This window comes from Ailuropoda melanoleuca, chromosome 6 (assembly GCF_002007445.2).
Source record: "Ailuropoda melanoleuca isolate Jingjing chromosome 6, ASM200744v2, whole genome shotgun sequence".
Lineage (NCBI taxonomy): Eukaryota > Metazoa > Chordata > Mammalia > Carnivora > Ursidae > Ailuropoda > Ailuropoda melanoleuca.
In genome coordinates, this window is record NC_048223.1 from 116,458,151 (window position 1) to 116,472,718 (window position 14,568).

The window sequence follows — 14,568 nt, forward strand, 5'->3', positions numbered from 1 at the left end:
TTCGTAAAGGGGCATGCCATTCGATGCCCCCATGCCTGTGACCCCTCCTGACCCATAGATGCCTGCGTGTGCCGGGAGCTCCACTTGGCATCGGCGGGGGCACGCTGCCAATCCCTTCCGCGTCCTGGCTTCACTTACCAGGAGGGCACCAGAACTTGTGATGAATAAAACCCATTCAAGAGCATGACCTGCGTGTTGGTCAGAAGCTGGTGCAAGAAGGAACAATGTCACAATTAAGTAAATGGATGACCTCAATTCGGAGACGATGTTTGTTGAATTGAATCTTCAGCGAGTTAACTTTCCTCATATGAGTAAAAATGGTATTTGGGATTAAGTTTTCACTGCACTGAATGCATTACTGGATTTCTGCTTCTCGTCATTAAAGAGAGGACGTAACCTTCACTAAGGCGGTCTGCGGGGACCGGGACAGCTGGTGTAGCCTCCGAGTGCCGGCTGACCACAGGGGATTAAGGCCAAACACAACTCATTTCACACTGACAATAAGCTGATTTGTTTTTGTTTTCAAATAAGCCTTATTAAACTGGCTGCCGCTGGCGTGGGACCTGCGGGGGCATCGCAGGGCAAGGCTCTGCCATCGCCGGCTGGGCGAGCGGCAAAGCCACTTTCAGACAATGGCTCCTTCCTGCTGCAAATATGGGAATAAGCTGGTGGGGGGTGCGATGGTGCTGGAGGCTGCCCCGATCCCTGGGGAAGGTCCCGAAGGTGTACTCCCAGGGAGAGTGGAGTGCGCGGCCTTGCATCCAGCGGCTGAGGGGCAGGGGCCGCTGTTCACAGGTCTCGCGGGCACGGCTGAGAGAAGCCGGTGGTTGTCTCTGCATCCATCAGCCTCTCTGCAGCTCCTAAGGGGTCCTTCCTGATGTTGCATGATTCCCTTTGGGGATAACCTCACCTCCCCCTTTCCCATCCTCTCCACTGGCCCCACTAAAGACTCTTAGTTCTAGAACAGATCATAAATCCTCCAAGTATGTCCTGGGAATGTTTGCAAGTCTGCTGGACCCTTTCAGGAGATCCTCAAGGTCAAAACTATTTTCATGCCAGAATATTGTGACATTATTTGTCTTTTCCCCTTTCATTCTCTCACTAGTGTGTTGTGGAGTTTTCCAGAAGCTCTAGGACATGCAATGACATCATCACTCTGACGGCTGAAGGAATGATCCTTGTGTGTTCTGGTTTGTTAAATGTTCCTCGGTTTTCATTTTGACTGTGGAAAATATTGATAGAAGAAACCATATAAATATAAGTTCCTTGGGGTTCTTACTGCTTTAAGAGTGTAAAGGGATCCTGAAACCAAGACATTTGAGAACCTCCATTCTGGATCTTTCTTTTTCTCCTTCAAAGTGAGGAACTGTATTTATTTAGTATTCATGTATTTTTTAACCTTTGACATGTAAGACCATGCTACCATTTTTCTTAGGCTCCTATCTCTCTTTTAAATGTGTAATTGACCAGGAACAAAAAACAAAAATAATTGTGTAATTGACCAAATTTCTGAGTGTTAGGCCCCAACTTCACTTTTTCCCATGAACTTGGTAACTTTCATTATGTGATTAAAAAAGTTTTTTTAAATTATGGTAAAATACACATCACAAAATTTAACACCTTAATTATTTTTAAGTGTACAATTCAGTGGCATTCAGTACATTCATACTGTTGGGCAGCCCTCACCCACCATACGTCTCCAGAACTCCTTCCATCTTGCAAAACTGAAGCTCTCACCTATGAGACACTACCTCCCCACTCCTCCTACCCCTGACCCCCAGGAACAACCATTCTTTCTGTCTCTATGAATCTGATTCCTCTAGGGACTTCATATAGGTGGAATCATACCAGTATTTCTCTTTCTAGAACCTTCTTGATTCCTCCCACCAGCAAAACTACCTAGCATCTGGGTTCTGTACAGTGGCCCAATAACTGGACTAAGAAGTGTCTGTCCTATAAAGACATATCATCTGTTCACATCATTCATGATGAGACTGCTAGCCCCTGGTAGCAGCGGGGTGTTGGACAGGGCACAGACATCAAATGGGCCTGGCTTTAAAACCTGACTCCTCTGCTTTTAAGGCCTTGTGGGGCCTTCAGTGCTCCAAGACTCAGTCTCGTCTCTGAAACTAGGATAAAGATTCCCTCCTCCCCGAGGTGGTTGTGAGGATTAGAAAAGCTCATGGAGGAAAAGGCAGGAAGCTCAGTGGGTCTGTGGGTGTGCAAAGGCCCAGTGGTGAGGGAGCAGCAGGCACAGGGAGGGCTAGGGAGATGGAAAAGGATAGCAGCTTGCTTCTCCAAGTGCAGAGTGGAAGGTGAGCAGAGAGGAAGAGGCCCCAAGTTACCACACCACGAAGGGTCTCACCGGCTCCTTGGAAAGGTTGGGCTTTGTTCTGAGGGCCATGGGGAGCCACTGAAGGTTTTACACAGAAAGGGGACAATCAGAGTTGCATTTCAGATCAGTCACTATCAGTGTCTGGAGAAAATCCATTGGAGGGGCATAGTGGGAGGCCAGCAAGACACTGCCCCAGTCGCCCAGAAAGAAGCCAAGATGTCATGATACAGCAAAATGCTATAGAAATCCCCCTGAAACATTGTTCTTTCCCTGAAGCTTCTCTTCTCTGCTTCACGTTTCCTCTTTTTTCTAATCTACAGTCTCTAAAAACATCTTATCTTGAGCAATCCTGCATCTGCTCTCCACGCTTGCACCCCTCTCAATGTAAACCAAGTGTTGAGCTGGCTAGAAACTGCCCTCGCCCCTCAAGCATGCCCCTTGGGCCACCCCCCTCCCCACCCTTCCCTATGCAAGAACTGAACACTATTCACTGGAAAGAAGCCGCTGTCTTGTGAGAGCAACTCTGCTAAGAGAATATGAGCTGACATCTTCATTAAAATGTTTTGTTTTCCCGGTTCCTGTCATCCTGTGCCCCTCTCCCTCTTTGGGCCGTGGGACCATCATCGCCCCAAAGGAGGACCATGGCAACACCAGGAACAGAACAAGAGTGCAGGGTTTGAAAACCCGGGTTCAAGTACAGAACAAAAGATCTGGAAGATTGTGCTCAAACCAAGCCAGTTCCCTGCCCCCAGGAGAGGATATCCAGTGTGCCCCAATGAGGGTTGGGCAGAGGGGCCAAAGGGGAGCAAGTGGCCTTAGGTACATGGGCTCCTCCTAATCCGTACTGACGTCCTATGTCTGGTACAAGCAGGAGAGGGAGAGAAGGGGATACCACAGAACCTTAAAACAAGCTTGGAGAGCTGACAGCAGAACTCGCTGTGTGTGCAGGAGAAAGACTCAGGAAGGGGTGCAGGTGTGGGCCCAGAAAGGGGTTCGGATTCTATTCTTTTTTTTTTTTTAAAGATTTTATTTATTTATTTGACACACACAGAGAGAGAGCACAAGTAGACAGGGTGGTAGGTAGAAGGAGAGGAAGAAGCAGGCTCCCTGATGAGCAGAGAGCCCCATATGGGGCTTGATCCCAGGACCCTGGAATCATGACCTGAGCCAAAGGCAGACGCTTTACCGACTGAGTCACCCAGATGCCCCTGGATTCTATTCTAATGGCATTGGGAAGCTAGCAGGGATGGAGCAGGGCTGTGATATAATCTGATTTGTGTTTTTAATTTTTAAAAAATTTTTTTAAAGATTTTATTTATTTATTTGACAGAGATAGAGACAGCCAGCGAGAGAGGGAACACAAGCAGGAGGAGTGGGAGAGGAAGAAGCAGGCTCCCATCGGAAGAGCCTGAATGTGGGGCTCGATCCCAGAATGCTGGGATCACGCCCTGAGCCGAAGGCAGACACTTAACGACTGAGCCACCCAGGCGCCCCTGATTTGTGTTTTTTAAAGAACACTCTGCTCAGGGTAGAGAGTGGATTAAAAGAGTGAACCTGTTTAGTGTGGGAAAGGGTGAGTGTTTAGCTACTCACAACCTCCCCTTTCTGAGGACGGTGGATCCCATTATCTGAAAGGCCACTTTATCTTGTCCTATTGCCGCAAAATGGAGGAGCAGAGGCTAGGGAGAACTGAATTTTGGTGTATTAGAAAAGAGAAAGGTTTATTACCATTTGGGGCAATTTTTCTGAGAGCAAGCAGAAATATGGGGAGAAAGAGATGAGTCAAGTAAATATCGGAAGACCAGAGCCCCCATTTCAAAAATGTTTGGGGGAAGTTTTAGTAATAGATGTATTGAACTTTGAAATGTCATTTCTATGTATCCTAAGATGTAAATCCTCCTGGTTCTCCCAAGGTTTCATTAATCTGCACACACATGAGTGTGTGTGTGTGAGGGGTGTATGTGCATGTGTGTGTGTGTGTGCTATAGAAATGGCTCAGTCCCAATGGGACTGAATGAGGCATGGGACAGAACAGCATGCATGGGATTACAAAACGATCCCAGACGAAATGATTTCAGGGTTGCTCAGTGAGGAATTGGAGGTGACCCTAAAACTGCCATCTCCTCCCCCCTCCCTCCAAGAACTCCCATAAAACCTGGCTGGGCCCTGACTTGGGAAAATCTGCAGAATGGGAATGGGAAACCCTTTTACCCAGAATATAAGGAGCAAGTCATCACTAGCTGGCATCTGGGCTGTAAATACCTTAGAGCTTACAAAGTCGTTTCACATGTTTTACTTAAAAGTGAAACAAAATCGAAAAAAGGCTTTCCCTGAGAAATTATCACCCTTTGGTTTTGGGGTTGAAGATGACTCTGAGGAAGTGTGAATTGCAAGATCTTTTTGAGACGCTATCTGGCAGTGCGTCCCCTAATTTAAACACACATTTCCTCTGGCTCAGCAAGCTACTCCCAGACTCCAGGGGCAGTCAGACCCCAGGGGAGGGGCACTGTGATCATCACAGCATTGTTTCTAATAAGAGCAAAATCAAACCAAACCAAACCAACAAGCCCACCTAAAGCCCACTTGGGAACAACCTAAACGTCCATCAACAGGAGACTGGTTGGTAAAGTCATGGTTACTATGGAATCAATTGTTGTTGAATTCATTTGTTGAAAACTAACTCCCAATGCAATGGTACTTGAGGGTAGGGCCTTTGAGAGGTGACGACACCTGGACAATGGGGCCCTCCCCACCAATGACACCATGATGTAATTATCGCTAATATGACCCACCCCCCCATCAGTACTAAAACCAATGAGACCACACAGAGCTGCATTGCCCCTTCTACCATGTGAGGTGACAGTGAGAAGACAGGCATCTCTGAACATGGAAGCAGGGGTTCACCAGACACTGAACCTGCCAGCGCCTTGATCTTGGACTTCCCAGCCTCCAGAACTGTGAGAAATAAATTCCTATTGTTTATAAGCCACCCAGTCTATGCTATTTTTGTGATAGCAGCCTGAATGGATTAAGACAATGGTACATTCCCCACAGTGGGATGCAGTGCAGCTGTTAAAAAAGAATGAGGCAGGGCCCTATCTCATGAGCGGGAACAATATCCCGGATGTAGTGCTAAATTTTTTTAAAAAGCAAGTTTAGGAATACGTGTCCTAGTTTTGTCTGGGGACAAAAAAGCCAGTAGATCAATAAAGGCATTAAAAAAAATCAATGATGCACATCTAAATAGTAATCCTCAGAAGAGAGGTATTGGAAGGAGAGAATTTAAATATATCTTTACCTACAGTACTTTATATATTGTGTAACTTGGTTCTATATTTACCAAATAAAGCAGGGAGGAACTCCTGACTTACCGCCATTCCAAGCAGCGGAGGATGTGTCCTCTCTGGATGTCTGGTGTGTTTTTTCTGGGGGTCAAGGCAGGACATTCCAATTCCTGATTCTCTGCCTCCATCCCAAGAAGGGTCTCCTGCACAACAGCGTGTGTATGTGGAGGGTGAATGGGAGGCAGGGGAGAGCGCTATAGCTCTAGCCAGTTCCTCTAACCCCTTATCCCACCCTTCTTCATCCACAAACCCTCCTGAATAACCAAGAAAGTTGTAAAAAGCCCGTGTTGAGGATGGGATTTCTAAGATGGAGGTTGCACTTCCACACGCAAAGGGAGTAGGTGGAAAATTTGACAAAACCCTGGAGACGGCTGGCAGAGTCCCAGGAAAGCTTAAATTATCTCCAGGCTTGGATTTTTCCTGGTAGAGACTTCAATCCTCTCCATCCCCTTGCACGGGGCGTCCAGCTGGCAAAGGAATGTTGAACAACATTGGCCCCTGCTGGCCACAGCCACTTCCGCAGGCCAAGTCTCCCCACTTCCGGTCTCTCTGTACCCTGCTCTCCGACCATTTCTGGTCTCCCCACTTCCTTTCTTGAGTCTCCACTTCCTGCCTGTATTCTTCTTACCTGTGTCTCAACCTGCCACTCAATGCCCTGGGGCTGGCCTGGGAGCCCAGACCCCTCTTTGTCTCAGCCCTTCTGCTGTTGGCCCCTCACATGGGTAATTGTGCCCAGGAGGGCCCCCTTGGGCCCCCAAAACTGCATGGTTTGAAGCTGTATCAGCTGAGTTCCTTTTCTGGTTTAGTTTTCTCTTTTTCCCCCGTTTTTAGCTCAGGGGTGGGGAGAAGCTAGGAGGCAGAGAAGGCTTTGAGAAGCTTCTCCGCCAGGCCAGCTCTGACTTGGGCTGAAAGCAAGAGGCTGAAGAGGGGGTCCAAGCTCTGCAGACTGGGCAGGCAGCACACAGCAGATGGTCCAGTTTCTCAGACTTCCTCAACCCCGAAGGTTTAACAAGAGGTGACCCGCCACTGGCTCCTCCAACAGGGCCTGCCACGAACGTTTCCAAAGCACACTCCCGCTAGGCCCTGGCCCGAGCCCCAGCAGACTGGGGGCTTGGGTCATTCGGCATAAAACATATTCAGTGAACAATGACTCCCTGCACATAAGTGGCAACTTTCCACTGGGTAGAATTTATTTTCCACTTGAGAAGCTAATGAAAACCAGTCATGGTGAAAAACCCAGCCAAAGAAAGAATTTAGGCTTTTCCTTTCTTCAGTAGGAGAATAACACCAGGCTCTGGGTGGTTCTTTGTGGAATTGAGACCCAGGGAGAAGAGGGGGCGGTGACACCTGGAGTCCCTCAGACTCCTGTTGGGACCTGAGCCTTGGAGTGGGATAGGCAGCTGAGTGGGGTTGGCAATGGATGCGGGGCAGGAAATGTGCTCATTCTTGTGAGGGTGGGTATTGTGGAGAATGCCTGGGCAGAGGAGAATTCTGGAACATCTAAACATAGTGGGAAAGTCAGAGCTAGAGAGCCTGAGAGAGATAGGAACTCAGCTCAATAAATCATACACTTGCTTAGCTGTTTCTCTTTTAGTTCTTTGTGCTGAAGTGGGTGCAGGGAAGATCTGGGCTGAATCTCACATGCTCCAGGTTTCATGTTCTCTGTTCATGGCTCGGTTTTTCCCTCTCAACATGCTGCCTTCACTGGGGTGTTGGGCCTAGTTGGATCGTCCTTAACAACAGAGTACCCTACCTCCAGGAAACTACTCAGTGCGTGTTCTTCTCCCTGATCACCCAGGAGGCTGACAGTGTGACTCACTTCTACTGGCCTGTGATCTTTTTGATGCTCTCTCCCCTGCTTAACAATCTTCAATGGCTCCCTATTGTTTCCCAAAGTTCCACTTTTTAGTTTGCCATTCAAAGCTCCTTATAATCTTGCCCCTTGCCTCCCTTCACAGCTGAAGGCATTGCTACCTTGAAAGCCTCTTCAATTCCAGAATAAACACACGGCACACACCCCCTAACTGTACTCTTTCACACCCAGGTGCTTTTTGTGTATGCTATTTCTGCTCCAAGAATTCCTTTCCCTTTGGCTTTGCCTGCTGGAGATTCTCTGAGTCTTTCCAGAAGCAGCTCCTATACTATTCTTCCTTCACTACAACTTGCACTGCTCTGAAGAGCCATTCCCAAGCTTCTGTGGCAGCGTGGGCAGGTTAGAACACTCTGGAGACTGAGAGGTGGTCACTCAGACCTTGGCCACGTGAATCTTTCAGAGCCTCAGGATGACAGGACTTCCTGCGTGGGGTGGGAGGAGGATTACTCATGAAATGAGGCTCGCAAAGCCCCCGGAAGCACTCAGTTAATTGCTGATGGGAATTATATTATCAGACATTATTGGACATTTTGAGGACGGGCACCGTATCTTATTCATTTTTGCATCCCCAGCTCCTGAGACAGAAGCCAGCTGGGGAGTTTTACTGTGTTTGTTGAAGAGAAGGATGGCTGCATTGTGGTGTGTTATCTGCCTCTCTCTGTGGACATGTGTCCAGTTAGGACTACATCTTCCTAAGGATACTGGTCCTCATTTCCCCACCGTGCATGGCTTACCAGACACACAGCGACGTGGCAAATAGAGGCAGGAAGGGGAAAGAGACGACTGTTCGAGCCTGCCGGTCCTGTGGGGGTAGGCACTGGAATTGCGCCCGTTTTACAGATGAGGAAACAGGCTCAAAGAAGTACAGACTTGGGCAAGCTTGTGACTGGAAGGGCTGGGAATTGAGCACAGACCCCTCTGAACCCAGAACTTGGGCACACAGACGCCAAGTGCAGAGCAGGAGGCGGGCACTGCTAAAGCACGCATGCGCGCACTGCTAAAGCACGCATGTGCATGCTCTGCGGGGAGTGAGCGCTTTCTCCTGAATTAGCCCATTCACTCGAAGGTAACCCCAGGGAGGTTCTCTCCAGTTTCGAGCTGAAGAAATAGAGGTTTGCACGAAGTTGGCCCAGTGCATCCTAGCTGCCTCTCACTGCAGTGTCTCCCCTTGCTGGCCAGGCATGACCTCCCAGGCCCTGGTAAGCTTGTCTTTAGAAATCCAACCCTTACCACAGTGCTACTTACCCCTGGAGAGTGCTCACTGCTCCCACCTCTCTAGGCTGAGCCCAAGGAACCAAGCCTCATGCGCAGACAGAGGGGTTTAGGAACCCTGAGGGTCCGTCAGAGCTGCAAGCCAGCAGCCCTCCAGACTGTGGCTCCCACTGCCCGGTGGACCTCAGCCACCTGACTCCAGGCATCTCTCTCCTCACTAGGTACAAAGCCTCAGCTCCCTGAACAGGGGTCTGATCCTGCGCTGATTCCTCTTCAGGGGTCACAGCAGCTGGGCCCTGGAGTCCCCCCAGGGGAGCCCTGTCCAGTGGTGAGGACCAAGCCGAGCCCTGGCTAAGCAGGTACCTCCACTTGGCCCCCGAACACTGTTATCAGAGTGGCTGCCCCGGATGTGTCCTTAACATGGGATAGGTTGGGGTTCCCCTGGGAGCTGGCGGCTGGGTGGGAACTTGACCTCTGGCCTCCTCTTGGAGGTTTGGGTGATGGGCTGAGTTTACTGCCAACAAAACATTAAAAAATATATCTGTGTATGTGTGAGACAGGCAGTGGGAGGTATTGGGGTAACAAGAGAAGGCCGGATTTTTCTGAAACGCCTGAGTATCTTGGCAGAGTTCGACGTGTGCAAGAAGAACACAAAACCAGTTAGCTGTTTGGACCCAGCAGGGTGCTGCACCTGGACTTCCAGGGTTGGGTAGGTGGGCTGAGGACCAGCTGGGGGGAGTACTGCCCCCACAGCCCTCAGCCTCCACAGCCCTACACCCATGCAGGCTCATGCAAGGCCCCTTCTCTGGAACTCCTACAGCACATCGTGTCGGAGGAACTCAGTGGCCTTGGGTATGTCTGGCCTCCTGGGGTGTTTATAGTCTGTCTAAGGCTGGACTTGACTCCAGCTCGATAACATTTTCAGTTTTTGAAAACAAGCACAGTGCAGCAGAAACCTTCTTATCTGATGTTATTAGGACTGGCGGTTAGGTGGTAAACTGAAAAGCCTAAAGGAATGCCAGGGGAAGGCTTGCTAGCAACACGGGCCCAGCATGCAGTGGGCAGCCTTATGCAGGAATAGAAAGCAGAGGTTAGCCACTGCATCAGTTAAACGGAATCTGGCTAAGAGAGATTCTCCCACATAAAAAACAAACGGCAGCCCTTACACCCAAGATGAATGAAAACTGGATGCAAAGTTGTGTGACCTCCCCTTCAGAGTGCAGTTAAAAAAAAAAAAAAGGAACCGTCAACACTCTGGGCCATTTAAACTCCTATCTGTTTCAGATGTCAGGGGAAGGAGATATGCAGAACCATTTGGGAGCTTCAGAAGTAGAAAGGAATTCTGGGCCATAGTGAGGGGCCCCCACAGAAGTTGGATTCAGAGAAATAAAGTGGTCTTCTGAGAATTAAACTATGAAACAAACAAAATAGGTCAGAGCAGAGAACAGATAAGACCTTGTTTCACTTGATTCACAGTATTAACATATCTAAGAGAGAATGTGGTCTTCAGAAGTGAGTGTGTATGTATGTGTGTGAGTGTGCGTGTGAGCTTGTGTGTGTGTGTATTAGAGTGCGAGAGTGCCACACCAGATTCACTTCCGTGGAGAACCTACTACCTCTCCCGTCACCTCTGGAAGAAAATCTAGCATCCAGGAACTGCCTCCTATCGTCCCCTCGGAAACGTGCATCCCAGGGTCTGAGCAAGGACAAGGCTGTCCAGGGCCTGCACTGCCTGCCTTCTTATCTCCCCTCCTCTTTTCTGGAACTCTGACACTCCTCAGCAGCCCTGCCTTTATGATTATAATGAGAATCCTTGCTATTTGCCGACTGAAACAGTATGCGTTTCCCCGGAGAACACGTTTTTATTTCAAGGGAGTTGTAAATGTGGGCTCCTGGCTGTTCTCTGGTGCTCCTGGTGGGGACCGCTACAGGCCCTGGCAGGCACCCTCTGGCACTCAGGAGCAAATAGGATCCTCAGACTTCCAGACAATCCCTGCCCCCCTCCTCTGCTCTGTCTTCATCTGCTCAGATGTGCAGACCTGGCGCCCAGGAATGCCCTCCCTTCATTCTCCCCATCTCTTACCTGCTCTGGAGAGAATACATACGCAAAGTCAATGACAAACAAAAAAACTCAGGGACGGCCCAAGAACTCCTAAGTTTTCCAAATTGCTGGCTACACTTCCTCTAACTTTACATCCCTGCATGCCTAAGCAAGCCTGCGCCTCCGGGCCCAGCCCCAGCAGCTGCAAGAGTCTGCTCATTCCACATGCTTTGAGAACTGCTGCGGCTCCAGGGACCAACCTCTTCCGATCTTTTCCCAGTGGGGTGCAGCTAAGAAGCGGGGTCTCTGGGGGTGGGGAACAGAGAAGGAGCCCAGAACTCTCTCAAATCCAAGTTTTTCAAAGGCTCCTTTGGCTTCCCACAGGGAAAACCAACCAGCCAACCAACCGATCAACCAACCAACCAATAAATAGACCTAGTGAATTTGCCACGGGAATCCCAAGGCAGATAAAGAACTCCCAGTCAGTAGGGTTGTGGCAAAGAGCTGTATCTCTATCCCAAGCAGCTCTATGCTATATGTGGGTACTTGAAAGAAAAGTCTAGAATTTTCTTTGGGCACCCAGAAATTAGGTTTCTGTCCTCAGATTCAAGTTGAAAATAATGGTTGGAATTCTGGTGTAAATTTGCCAGAGAAGGGGGATTGGGGAAGCACTTTGGAGATGACATGATTCCCAGCTAGTTCCTGTGGCCCCGGCACTTGCAAAGGGCTTTGTAGGTAAAGGCTCTGCAACGGCCCCTTGTGCTCATCAGAGGTGCAAAGAGGCCAGGGCTTTGCCTCCAATCCTTTTATTCTTTAGAGCAGAATCTTCCAGTTTGGGTGGGGAAGCAAAGCCATTTAATAATTCATTTCTTAATGAAGAGTTAATCATTTTTTTTAAAGCCTTCTGCCTCTTTTACCAGCTGACCCTATAATTAGACCAAGCATGATCATTTCCTGCTGGCTCTCCAAAGCAAGATCTATTAGTCAGGGTCTATCAGGAAACAGATGGCATGTTCAAAATAGGATAATTTAACAAGTCCTTTAAAAAAAAGAGAACTATTTACAAAAGGTATAGGGACGCCAAATGGGATAGTACAGGCTATGGGGCTAATATCTGATTGCGGGACTTTTACCACCCCTGGGCCTGGATGGGTAAGGGGAGAGAGCATTACGGGAATCTGGAAAGAGACAGTCAAGAGGATCCTTTGAGAGGAGCTGGGCCTGTCAGCCAGGAGTGTAGCCAGCCGGAGTGACCCCATGAGAAGGAAGCCAGATCAGTCTCCTCCTTCTCCCAGCTCTTCTCCCCACCCTCACCCTATCCTCCCTTGCACTCACCCAACCTGGTCAGAAGCCAGAGGGAAAGGAGCCTTTTAATGTAGGCAGGTCAGTCCCGCGGGGCAGAGAGCAGAGCACGGAGGGTAGAGTGCACAGGGGGCTGGGGGGGGGGCAGGAGAAAATGCGTGGCGTTCATCCTGGACCCCACCTGACTCCTTCCTTCTGAGGCTACGGTGACACAAACATCTTGTCATTTTACTCTTGACCCATCCACTTTTGTGTTATCATTATAGTTGTCTAGATATCTTATCTCCCAAACCAGCTTGTAAACTGGGGATAGAGATAGTGTCTTACCTCCCATTCCGCCCGCACCTCCCCCCCACCCCCACCGGCCCTGGGTCCCTCTCTTGACACACACATCCACAATCCCAACAGAAGACGGAAGAAGATGGAGTGAATGAGGTACTGGCTGACGTTTCTGCCCAAAGTGTCACTCTGCACAAATTTCATTGGCCAGAGCAAGTCTCATGGCCATGCCTAACATTTGCAGGCCGGGAAAGCAAAAATCCTTACATTTTCAGAAAGCGGAGAGCCAGAAATAGTTGGTGAACAATCCCCACCGTAGGCAAGGATGGCCTCCACCAGGGAGCCATGGAGGAGCAATTCATGGTGTTTTTAAAATTTTAATTGAATAGTAGGTGTCAATAAAAAGTAAAAGGATAAACAAATGAGGTGCCTGGGAATTGTAGAACTGAATGATTTTAAAATGGGCAGGCTGGCTTATATTACAGTATTCTGTTTCTGGCCGGTTTTGGCAAAGCCTGTTTTGTTTGATATGAACTGGTCCTGAGATGTGGATTCTTCATTTTCCCCCGTCAGGTTATGACATTGTTTTCCAGATTCTCATGTCCTTGGCTATTTATTCTTTCAGACTCCAACAAATCCGTACGGCTATGCTTGTTGATCTTGATGGTTTTTTTGGCCCCCCTCCCAGGAGAAGGTAGCCACTGCCGCTTTCCCCTCCCACTGTGGGTGGCGTGTTCCCTGAGGGCTCTGTGCCATCCCCAGGTAGTAGGTTTCATACTTGTCCACTCCGGGGCCCCCAGGAAACCCCCGAACCTTCCAGCTAGTCACTTCACCTCAAAACTAGGAAAGGATGAATTTAAATCTCCAGATCTGGGCAATCTCTCTGTTGAATAAACAAATATGTTCATTTAAGGCATACTAAAATGCAAAAACATAGTTTGAAGAGACTGAACAAGTATCAGAACTAGAGTCAGATATAGAAGAATGTTTGAATTATCAGACCAGGAATTTTTTTAAAAAACTATGTGTAATACACTAAGGGCTTTAATACAAGCAATCCTTCCAGCAACAGTTGAATACTTTCTTCTTAAGCTCACATAGAACATTCACCAAGGTAGACCATATTCATAAAACACAATTTAATACATTTAAAAGAAATCATACAATGTCTGCTTTCAGACCACAATGGAATTAAGTTAGAAATCAATAACAGACAGATCGCTGGAAAATCCCCAAACACTGGTAGATTAAACAATACACTTGTAAATAACACATGGGTCAAGTGAGAAATCTCCAGAGAAATTTTAAAATATTTTGAACTAAATGAAAACGAAAATGCAACTTACCCAAATCTGCGGGCTGCCGTGAAAACACAGTGCTTAGAAGAGAATTTATAGTATTAAATACATATATTAGAAAAGAAGAAATAGCTAAAATCAATAATTTAAGCCTCCACATTAGGAAACTAGAAAGAGAAGAGCAAATTAACATAGAAGAAAACCTAGGTGATCTTGGTATGGAAATGACATTTTAGATACAACACTAAAAACACCACTCATGAAGGAAGTAATTGGTAACCTAGACTTCATTAAAATTAAAAACTTCCGCTCTGCAAATGCCAATGTCATGAGAATGAGAAGACAAACTACTGACGGGAAAAAATATTTGCATAAGACACATTTGATAAGGGACCATTACCCAAAGTATACAAGGAACTCTAACCCTCAACAAGAAAACAAACAACCCGATGGCAAAAGATCTGAATGGACCTTCCCAAAGAAGATACATAGACGGAAAAAAAAAAAAAAAGCTTATGAAACTATCCTCCACATGATATATCACCACATAAAAGCTAATCAAAACAAGATACCACTACCTACCTATTGGAATGACCCAAATCCAAAGCACTGACAACACCAAATGCTGATAAGGATGTGGAGCGACAGGAACTCCCATTCACTGCTGGTGGGAATGCAAAATGGCGCAGGCTCTTTGGAAGACGGAGAGTGTGTTTCTCCCAAAACTAAACGTAGCCTTCCCACAGGATCCAGCAAGGGCACTTCTTGGTATATTCGGTTCCCAAAGGAACTGAAAACTTACACCCACACAAAAACTTGCACACAGATGTTTATAGCGGCTTTATTCATAATTGCATTTAGTAAATGAAACTATAAATCTAAAA

General features: G+C 47.8%; 1 long non-coding RNA gene across 1 annotated transcript in view; it reads right to left on the bottom strand.

Moving 5' to 3' along the window:
* The window catches only part of LOC117802599, a 29,565-nt gene extending 15,671 nt beyond the window's left edge, over positions 1–13,894 (bottom strand). Inside the window, exons 1-2 of the long non-coding RNA XR_004625957.1 lie at positions 13,733–13,894; positions 5,707–5,822 (exon numbers count right to left, since the gene is read on the bottom strand). This is a non-coding gene — a long non-coding RNA (uncharacterized LOC117802599). The remainder of the gene's footprint in view (positions 1–5,706; positions 5,823–13,732) is intronic.
* Between the last annotated feature and the right edge of the window lie 674 nt (positions 13,895–14,568).